The 9,999-nt window shown below is 37.4% G+C and overlaps 1 pseudogene; it reads right to left on the reverse strand.

Annotated features, from left to right (window-relative positions):
- Positions 1–2,361: 2,361 nt before the first annotated feature.
- On the reverse strand, positions 2,362–3,662 carry LOC149158366 (mannose-1-phosphate guanylyltransferase 1-like; annotated as a pseudogene).
- Positions 3,663–9,999: the final 6,337 nt, after the last annotated feature.

Genomic DNA, 9,999 nt, shown 5'->3' on the forward strand with positions numbered 1-9,999 from the left:
ATCCCTACCAAAGAGGAACTTATCTCATCAAGAGGGGAGCTATCCCATCCAAAGAGGGGCTTATCCCATTGATGGTGGACCTGAATAACTTCCTCTAAGAGCACTATAAATACAGGCATTGGGCCAAAGGGAGGGGAGGTTGAAAGCTGAACATTCCTAAGGGTAGATGCTGCTAGAATTAGGACTTCCTTGTAGAAGCTTGTGAGGAGAGATTACCATCTTTGCTTGTTTCATTTGGAAGTGGGTGAGCTGATCAGAGTAAAGGAGAACTCTTGTGGACCCTGGGAAGGACCTGCACAACACCAAGGCTCAGGTTGTAATGGTTCCTTTTGTTACCTTTTAATACAAATAAGTCCATTCTTCTCAACAATTTGTTATTTATGAGTTGTTTCATATACTCCTTGGTCTATATGTTAAATATGTTTTATTTTATGTGATATTCAGGTGCTATTTAATCGTTTGATTGTTAGTGAATGCAGGTTTCGAAGGGAAGGAGGAGCTCATCTGGATCAATGAAGCTGGATTACTACAATAGTGTTGGGTTACAGGTAGGATCTAAACACTTGATTTCTCATATTGTAAAGGCATATTTAGTGAATGATTGCTCTTATTTGTCTTGTTTGTCACTAGAAAGTCTTAGGCTTCTAGGGAGGTCGGTTGTGTCCGCACTAATGACTCTTTCTGTATGACACTATCAACTCAAATCAGGATAGCAAGTTCCTCAACACATTTTGGTCCAGTCTCTGGTCGATGCTCGACACCAAACTCACTAAGTCCACAACCTTCCATCCTCAAACTAATGGCCAGACAGAGATTGTCAAGAGGATGATCGTACATATTCTGTGCATGTAGAACTCAAAGCATCCACGTACATGGGACGAGAGCCTCCGCTATGTTCAGCACAGCTACAACCAGGCTCTTCACAACTCGACCAGCCAAAACCCTTTTTAGGTGGGCTTAGGATTCCAGCCACTATCTCCCATTGATGTGGCCATGCCATTTGCAGCTACTCACACAGATTCGGCTCATGTCCAGTCCAAAACGGATAAGGCAAATAGCTTCGTTGAGCACATCCAACATATTTGCCAGTAGGTCCATGACATTCTCGAGAAATCAAATGCCAAGTACAAGTAGCGACATGATCAACATCAGGTGCCACACAAGTTTCAACTCGGCGACAAAGTCTAGTTGCATTTGCAAAAGGAATGCCTTACCGAAGCCTATTGGAAACTCAGACCACTCTGATATGGTCCTTACACCATTACCAAGGTTATGGGAGCTAATTCATTTGAGCTCAGCATTCCCCCATTCCTTGGCCTACACCCAGTGTTCAATGTGGACCACCTTCGGCCATACTTTCCACCATTACTAGACACATCCGACATTGCAAAACAGCTCACACCCACATAGTTAAATCCAAATTGCATGGAACAAGCTGCAACTGATCGAATCATGGACACACAGATCAAGCACACTCACCAGAAGAATATCCAATTGTATCGAGTTGTTAAAGGAGGCTAACTCCTTCACCAGGGCAAGTGGCTCACCAGGGACCAAGTTAAACAGAAGTTTCCTCATCTCATGGAGGAACTCAATGCAATGGGGACCATTGCTTCCTAAGGGGGGAGGAATGATCCAGGTGGATATTGGTGGCCACCTACCAAGTCCACTTGGACCCCCATCATTGTTTCTTTCATCTTTTAAATTTCCTTAATTGTAGCATAGTTTACTATTTTTAGAATTTTTTGGGTCCTGAACTTTCAGAGCCGTTTTGAGGCCCTAAACGACGTTTTCTGGGAAAACTGGGAGCAACATGGGTCCATGGCCTAATGTTTCTCTTTCCAAACTTGTAGTTCTCGGATAGATCTTCCTAACGAGATACTGTGTGTGTCAAACGAAGATCATATGCCAAAGTTACGACCCCGGGAAGTTGATGTACCAATTTACCCAAACGGGGCCCATAGTTTGGTGTTTCATCTTCTAGGGTTAGGTTTTTGGATGTGTAGGGTTTTCCATTGTTTCTCAACAAATAAATAGGCCTTCGAGCCTCATTGTAACACAGTTCAGAGGCATGTAGCCACCACATCTCTTCTCAAAGATAAGCTACCATCGCCCTAGCTCGCTTAGTTCCATTGTTGTTTGTAAGCATATTTCAGTATTTTATATTAATGAAATGAAGTATTATTTCCGCTGCATCTCTGTGTTTATGGTTATCTCTATAATTTTTTGTGTTATTGCTTAAATCCAGATCAAAAACATAGAACATTATCCCTTCTACCCAGCCCCAAAATATACGACATGGAAAGGTATCATTAATATTACACTAACCAATTAGCGACCAGGCCTTCCCCATATTTCCAATCACATGACAATTTCTGGCTTGAGAATGTTGGTTTTGATATCTTTATGAGGAAGGACCACAACTGCATTGTTATATACCTCATCAAAAGCATGGACATCCTCCCCCAATATGGTCATGTTTTCAATGCGATCCAATTGACCAACAATAAAGTGCCAACCAATGATAATTCCAGTCACACAAGTGTGTTTCTAGATGTGCACTCCACACATAATGGTGCACCATGACAATGTCACTCTTGCCTCAATCACACAACGTGGGCCAACGGCCATGTCTGGCCCAATCAAGCAACCCTCACAAATCCATCCATTATTTTCAACAATCACATTTCCAACAATGTTAACCCCAGTTTCTCATTTATCTGAGGTGTTTCTTCTAAGAGAATTTAAGTAGAGCCTTAGACCTGAAATATAGTCTCTAGGTTGCCGAATATCCATCCAGCGACCAGGTGGAACCATAGGATAGATTTGTTTCTCCGGTGCAATTTTTGGGAACACTTCATTTTCAATGGATGTGGGTCTCAGCTAAATTCCTCCCAAAACACTAGGGTTCAGAAGGTAGATTCCCACATTGACCTTGTTACCAACAAAGAAACTGGTCTTCTCAACGAAACTCTCTACCTTTCCAGTGTCCTCATCAAGATAAAAAAACATATTCTGAGGGTTCATGAATGTAGTTCAATTGATTAATTCTTTACTATTTACCTTACAAACCATGAAAAAATTGAACTAAGAGAGGATTTACGTAATGTAATTATGAAAAGCAATTCCCTTGCAATTTGGCTTTTGCAAAGACACGCCTTGCCAAAAACAAACCAACGAAAATGGTTCCAAGTGAGAAGGGGCTTGAGATAGGACATCAAATTGTACCTTGGTCACCGTAATGGATGCTTCTCCTCCATGTTTTATGTGGAAATCAACCATGGCTCCCTAGATCCATCTATTAGTTTGTCCCTTGTAAGAGCTAAAGGCCCAGCAGTTCCCATGGGCTCTGTTTACGAAGAATAGGTAATATTAATCCCAAATTTCATTTCAAATGCCTTCAATAATCTCAACATAACTTCATCAACACCGATAGCTTTTAGTGCTTCAATCCACTCAAAAATTGAAATCCAATAAATTGTTTAATTTTCCATACAAAAAGCAGACTACCTCCTTCATTAGTGCTAATTTTACAAGTTTATTAACTTTACTTGATGCAAAATCATTGTTTTATTTGCAAAGTCAACAAGAGGCTTAAGGACACCCAATTTCCAAGGGTGCAACCTGGTTCCAAAACCATCAACCAATATGAGGGCCTTCATGGCATTTTGTTACTTCTCTTTAGATTTTCTGACCATTTCCCTCCTTTGTTGATCAACAAGAGGCAAAGATGCCTGAAACGGGTCCTAGAACTCCAATGTTGAAGCTTGTGCAGGTGGTGGTGGTGCGTTCGAATGTGTCGGGGTGCTAGCCATGTCCAAAATTTTAACGGGAAGGAGGCAAACGAAAATAAGCTTTTGTGATTGGCTAAATTTGTTTAGCCAAACCCAACAGAGAAACACCTTAGGTGTAATTATTTATTTATATGGTTGTTTATTTTTATTTTTTTGTTTTGGTGGACATTAGAGAAAATTATTTTTATTCTTTTTTGAGGACATGACAACTTCTACATTGCCCTCATACTAGTTGTGTAATGGGCCTCTCACCACAAATAATATGTCGCCCGACACAATAATCTAACTCATTACAAATTATTATACGAAGAGAAAAGGAAGTGAAAATAAAAAATATATTGTTTGAGTTTTAGGAATTGTTATAATTCTGTAAAAATATTTAATTGGCTTTAGAAGTTTTTGTTGTTTAAATATATTTTTTTTTTAAATTTAAAATATATATTTTAATTATATAAATAAATTTAATATTTTGAAAAAAAAATTAAAATATATAAATTATGTAAATTTCATAATTCAAATTTATAATTTTAATAAATAGTTATTAAACTTTTAATAAAATTAACTTCAAAATATATTAAAAAAACTTCAAAATATAAAATAGTTATAATATAATTGCTTTAACAAAATAGTAATCATTTTTCTTTAATGTAAGAAAGAAATACATTAATATATTTATAAAGAGTGAGACACCATTGATGATGATATTTTATGTAAGAAAAAGATACACTAATATATCTATAAGTTGTAGTCTAAAGGGAATACTTTTTTGCCGTGAAAATCTTGGAAATTCTAGCAAGATTTTGATAAAATCTCGCAGGGATTTTTGTAAATCTAGGTTACAGTGGTAAATATTCAAAATTTTGGGTGCCCCACAAGTTTTTGAGAGTTATGAATCCATTACCACCATCAAAAACATGATTCAAACACAACTACTACAAGATTTTTTGAAACTTTTTTGTTCGGATTCTGACCACTTTTGACTATCCAAGCAATTCCTCTGCCTCCATATCCTTCTTCTATTTATAAAGAGTGAGACGCCATTGATGACGAGATTTGATACAGTCACAATTCCATTGACCTATTCATATTAGGGGTGTTATACCTAATACAAAACTACATGCAATAAACGTCCCTTATAATAAATATGCAGTGAACGTCCCCTATAATAAATAAATAAATGTGTCTGCTAGAGATTTAGAAAGAACGAAGAAACAAAAAGTTACATGGAATTTAAGGGTACTAAATATAATATCATATATATTATACATCAACAATTATCATGCAAACATTCATATATGTTAGTCAAATGTCAAATACTAGCATTTTCACATATTCGTGAAAAGAAAATTAAAGCGAAATGTGCCATGTAACTGCCATGTAATTTAAGTGCCATGTATTAAGACACTGGGTCTACAGCTGACTTCGAGACGTTTGCGATGGTTCTTGTTTATAAATCCCCGATAGCCCGATCCAATATGCAACTTAATTATGGTTTATAAACAATAACGGATCTGTAGCATAATGTCAAAACTTTTCTGGGATTACCTATATAAACCTTCAATGCTTTTGATTCTCCGATATACTACTATGCCTTCCACCTTCTTATATCTTCTCTCTTCTTACATTCTTGCAAGACCTCATGAATTCCAAAGTATTTTTTCGGCATTGTAACAATCTCAAGTGACGTGATCAGAATTAAAAACCCTTGTCAAAGCATAAAATAAGGAATTCATATCAATAGTGATGGAGAGAGATCCCCAGACACCTGGTGGTAAGTCTTGCCATTTTCAGAATCATAAATTCTCCCTCTAATAACATGCACTCCTGGAGACTTTGTTTGCTTCGGAAGCCGAAACTTTCATTTTGAAAGCGCTTGTTCAAGGAGTGGACATGTTCTCTTTGTTGTGTGCTTGTGAGTCCTTATTGGGATCAAACTGCAAACCCTTTGAGATGGCATTTTAATTTGTTTTCTAGTCATTCTTTGTTTTGGAAGAGCCCCTTGGGGAGGACAGTTTTGTTGTTGTTAACGTATGTTTTCTTAAGTCGTGATCTTTGTCACTATTGAGATGAGATACAACTTCCTTTTAAGGGGCTCCTTTGGACTCGTCAAGGGTTCACGACTTAAATTCTTTAAAACGAACATATGGTTTTTCCTTTGGTGGAGACCATGCCAATTGCATGACTGTATGGTAAAGAAGTATTTTTGTAATTTATTTGGTACAGGTTACAAAAATACCAAAAATAAATGAGTTCAGGGATGATCTCATACTGTTGTTGTTCCTGTTTGTTTGTTGGGAAATTAGTTAATCTTATGCAAATAAAGGGAATTAACTTTGTTTTCATATTTGGGTTTTATTAGCAAGTACTTGGTTTGAATCCCCTAAATTAAATACAATAACTTACTTGGAGAAACTGTTTACTTAAAATTTAACATCTTGTGTTGAGGAACTATACCAAGAGCACAATGTCATACAATAATGGATTATCCTTGAACCAAACAAGAACAGTATCATATTTATTGCATTACAATTGATTATTTCTTGTGTTTGTGGATCAAAACACTTGTGCCTCCTCAGAAAATATAACCACAACAACCAATAAATGAAGTCATCAACCAAGAAACAGATACTAGTGGCTTTCCATACCTTCATTTGTTGTTTCTTTGTAATATGCAATAGGTTTTCCTCTTCCCCTGTTGCACAGAAATGGCAGGAGCTTCCACCACATCATCCACCCTGATAATTCTCATAATATATTATTTCATATGTTGGGAAGAGGCTTAGAGACAGGTCTCATATCTCACCATATATACTTTAATAATTTAAGTTCTGTAATCTTGGATGTGTAAGATATTTTGGATTGTAATCCTCCAAGCCTATGTAGTTTATATGGGATATTCTGGTGGTATGGAAAAAACTATCTCAGATATTCCCATCTGCCAATGTTGGTTTCTACTATTGGAAGGTAAGGGAGTACCTTGATGCTATTGGTAAACTTAAGTGTAATTGATAGATTTCATCTAATTATGGAATTGGGACTAATTTTATGTTTTTGGTGAGCTTAATGCAGTATCAAGGTGGCAAGAAAAACTCTAATATATTCATACACTCTCTCCTTCAATGGATTCTCAGCAGTTATCTCTCTGAGAAACAAGCCCAAGTAATAGCGTGTAAGTTCTCAAATTTGTCCCTCCTTTTTGTTTGGATCTCTATGAGGGTTGGAATTACAGGAATATCTTGACAACCATATTCACCCCAGTGCACTCTACAAACCTCAATCATAGGAATGGATTTCAAGCTATTATGAAGTGATGTGTGTTTTGTGGATAGAAAGGCCTTCACATGATTGGTCAAAACGGGACTTCCGGTTCTCATAAATGATTGATTTCTCATTTGGAATGATGATCTTTTCTCTTTGAGCTAATTTCAAATATTTTTTCACATGGAGAATTTTAGATTCAGATTACCATATTGGGAGTATGTTTAAACTATGTATTGTATTTTTATGTCAAGTTTTACTTATGATTAAACTGTGTATTATACTTTTATTCTCATTTTTTTAGAAAACACTTTACCCATCATCGGAAGAGACTATGAAGAGATTAGCATAGTTCAATTTCACACTTCATTGTTCTCTATATTTTTTGCTCACTTCACTTTCCCATTTCACTGAAATGTTCTTTATATTATTTGCTCACTGTGATTTGCACACTTCACTATTATTTATATTATTGGATCACTTCACTTTCACATTTCACTGCTCTCTACATTCCTCGTTCACTTCACTATCACTTCACTTTCACATTTCACTTCTCTCTAAATTACTCGCTCACTTCTTTATTCTCAATATCATTCAAATTTTTCTATTGATGTTCAGTACAATGTTCATTAAAAAGATTGGGAGATATTTTTCTAAGTTCTATTTTTTTTAAATGGTGCATCAAAAGAAGTATAGAAAAAATCCTTTTATGTGATGACATTGTTTCAAAATCAACTCATCTCAATTTATATGTGCAATGCCTCGAAACTACATCTCTCTTACATAAACAATTACAAAAAACAAATTTTATGGAATAGGAATTCAAGCACATTTGTGCATGGGTTTTCATCCAATTATATATGTGTAAAAGATAAAAAAGTACAGAACCATGTAAACTCTGGTCTCACAAGAATCTTGGGCACCTTTATGAGCATATCAGATGGAATTTTAGAGTTGGATCTTAGCTATGTTTGTGTTGACAACGATAAACAATGTGTTTAATTCCTCACCAACATTCAATTAGAAAACATAAAAGGTTGATGGATCACTCCATTCTCACAAGTTTCTAGATTTCACATTGATTGCCTAGATGCCAAAAATAAGATATGTGATATATCAAATTATCATGGTGCCAAAACATGGAGATTAACACCTCCTGAATTTGATACCTCTTAACCTAATGAATTAATGGCAATAATAACAGTTGGAGAGGTAAATCCCCCCTGCGGACAGAGGCGATCCCACTAGCCCAAAATGGGTCTAGCAACAATCAAACAATGCTATCACGCAAGTTACTAATTGCAAATTAAAAGTGGATTATGAGAACCTACTTGGATTCCAACGCTAGTGTTGTACAAGAGTTGACACTCCCGTTCCTTTGCTCCGACCGGTCACGATCCTCACGATCTCCGTGAATGGACACCTGCACATGCAAAGAACAACACGCATACAAGCATAAAATCCAATAGATGCAATTATATATCGTCAGAAAATATATAATTCAAACATCATCATAATGAACAGCTAGAATGGAACCATAATGATAGTCATCTATTATTGATAATCAACAAAGGAGTATACAACCATAGTTCTGACGTCAAATCCTCCTTTGGCTGGGTGATTAGCTACATATGTCTTGCAAAGCTTGTTGGGATCGGGAACAAGCCTCTCTCTCTCTTTAATTATGAATGGAAAGAAGACTCTTACAGCAATCTCTCAGACTTCTGACAATATCATTCTCCATATGCTCAAAAACTAGCTTGTCAAATGCACCAGAACAAGCTTTTATAGATGGAGGAGGAGGAAGAGATACAATGAATCCAGACATCCATGGGATAAGCATTATCCTCGAAAAGCTATTATGGATAGAGATACAATGAATCTAGACATCCATGAGATTGGCATTATCCTTGAAAAGCCTCTTGAGTCGAAAGGAAAAAACTTTCGGGCATGCGTTTGTTAAAAAACTTTTCCAAACTTGGTTGGCGTGGGTAAGACTCTTGAGACAGAGCGCCAACAGACGCGCCCTCTTTGGAGAATTTCCCCCATTGGCGCGGGTGATACACTGTGGATCCGCGCTAATGGAAAAAGGGGACTTTTTAAGGATATTCTGCAGGAGATGTCTTCAAGGCATATGAAGTCCATACTTAGGGGAACATAATGCAAGTGTTTTCAAGTTATGTCACTTCTCACAGGTCCCAGAATGAGTCCTCCAAAGTGCGGGAAAGGGGTAACAGGGATGGTGACAAATGGTGAAAAATTACTGTGTAACAGATGCCCCCTAAAGCATGAGGCCCGAGAGAGAGAGGGGTGAAATGCTTTACAAGAACACATGCAGCTGCCGCCGGAGAATCTGCATAGAGAGATACAACTGATAGCTCAAGTACATGATATATGTGGTATGGGCGCAGCCATCCATAATAGAGTACATAATAATCTAGATCCATGGTATGGGCGCAGCCATCCGGTGAGGATCGATGAATAGACTCAGGCATGGTTGCAGCCATCCAATGAATGAGTCATGTAACAATAATCCACAAAATCGCAGCCTGGATTCCAACAGACAAAATCTAGGGTCTTGCGCTCCATCTCGACCCGAACAAAAGTACAAGTTCAAGCATGTGAATATATGAGTTGAAGTCGAACATGCATGAACATCGTCTGATTACCAGTCAATAATGAAAACTGTTAACAGACGCGAGAGGTACCACCAATAATGACAATGGCCCTCAAGGTACTATAGGTACAATCTATGGCATGTGAATCAGTGAGCTGGCGTCGAACACCCGTAGAATCATTCGATCGGAGGCCAATGACGAAAACCTCACGTCGAACACGAAGAACCTGCCATTGAGGCATGTAGGCTCCAAGGCACCGGAAGGGAGTCTCTAGATCAGCTTCCTGGATAATGAGCTGAAGTCGACAAGAAGTGACCTTGATCGAAGGT

The sequence above is a fragment of the Pinus tabuliformis genome, chromosome 5_2 (genome assembly GCF_031772625.1).
Source record: "Pinus tabuliformis cultivar Carrire ecotype Pingquan chromosome 5_2, CPIR1, whole genome shotgun sequence".
Lineage (NCBI taxonomy): Eukaryota > Viridiplantae > Streptophyta > Pinopsida > Pinales > Pinaceae > Pinus > Pinus tabuliformis.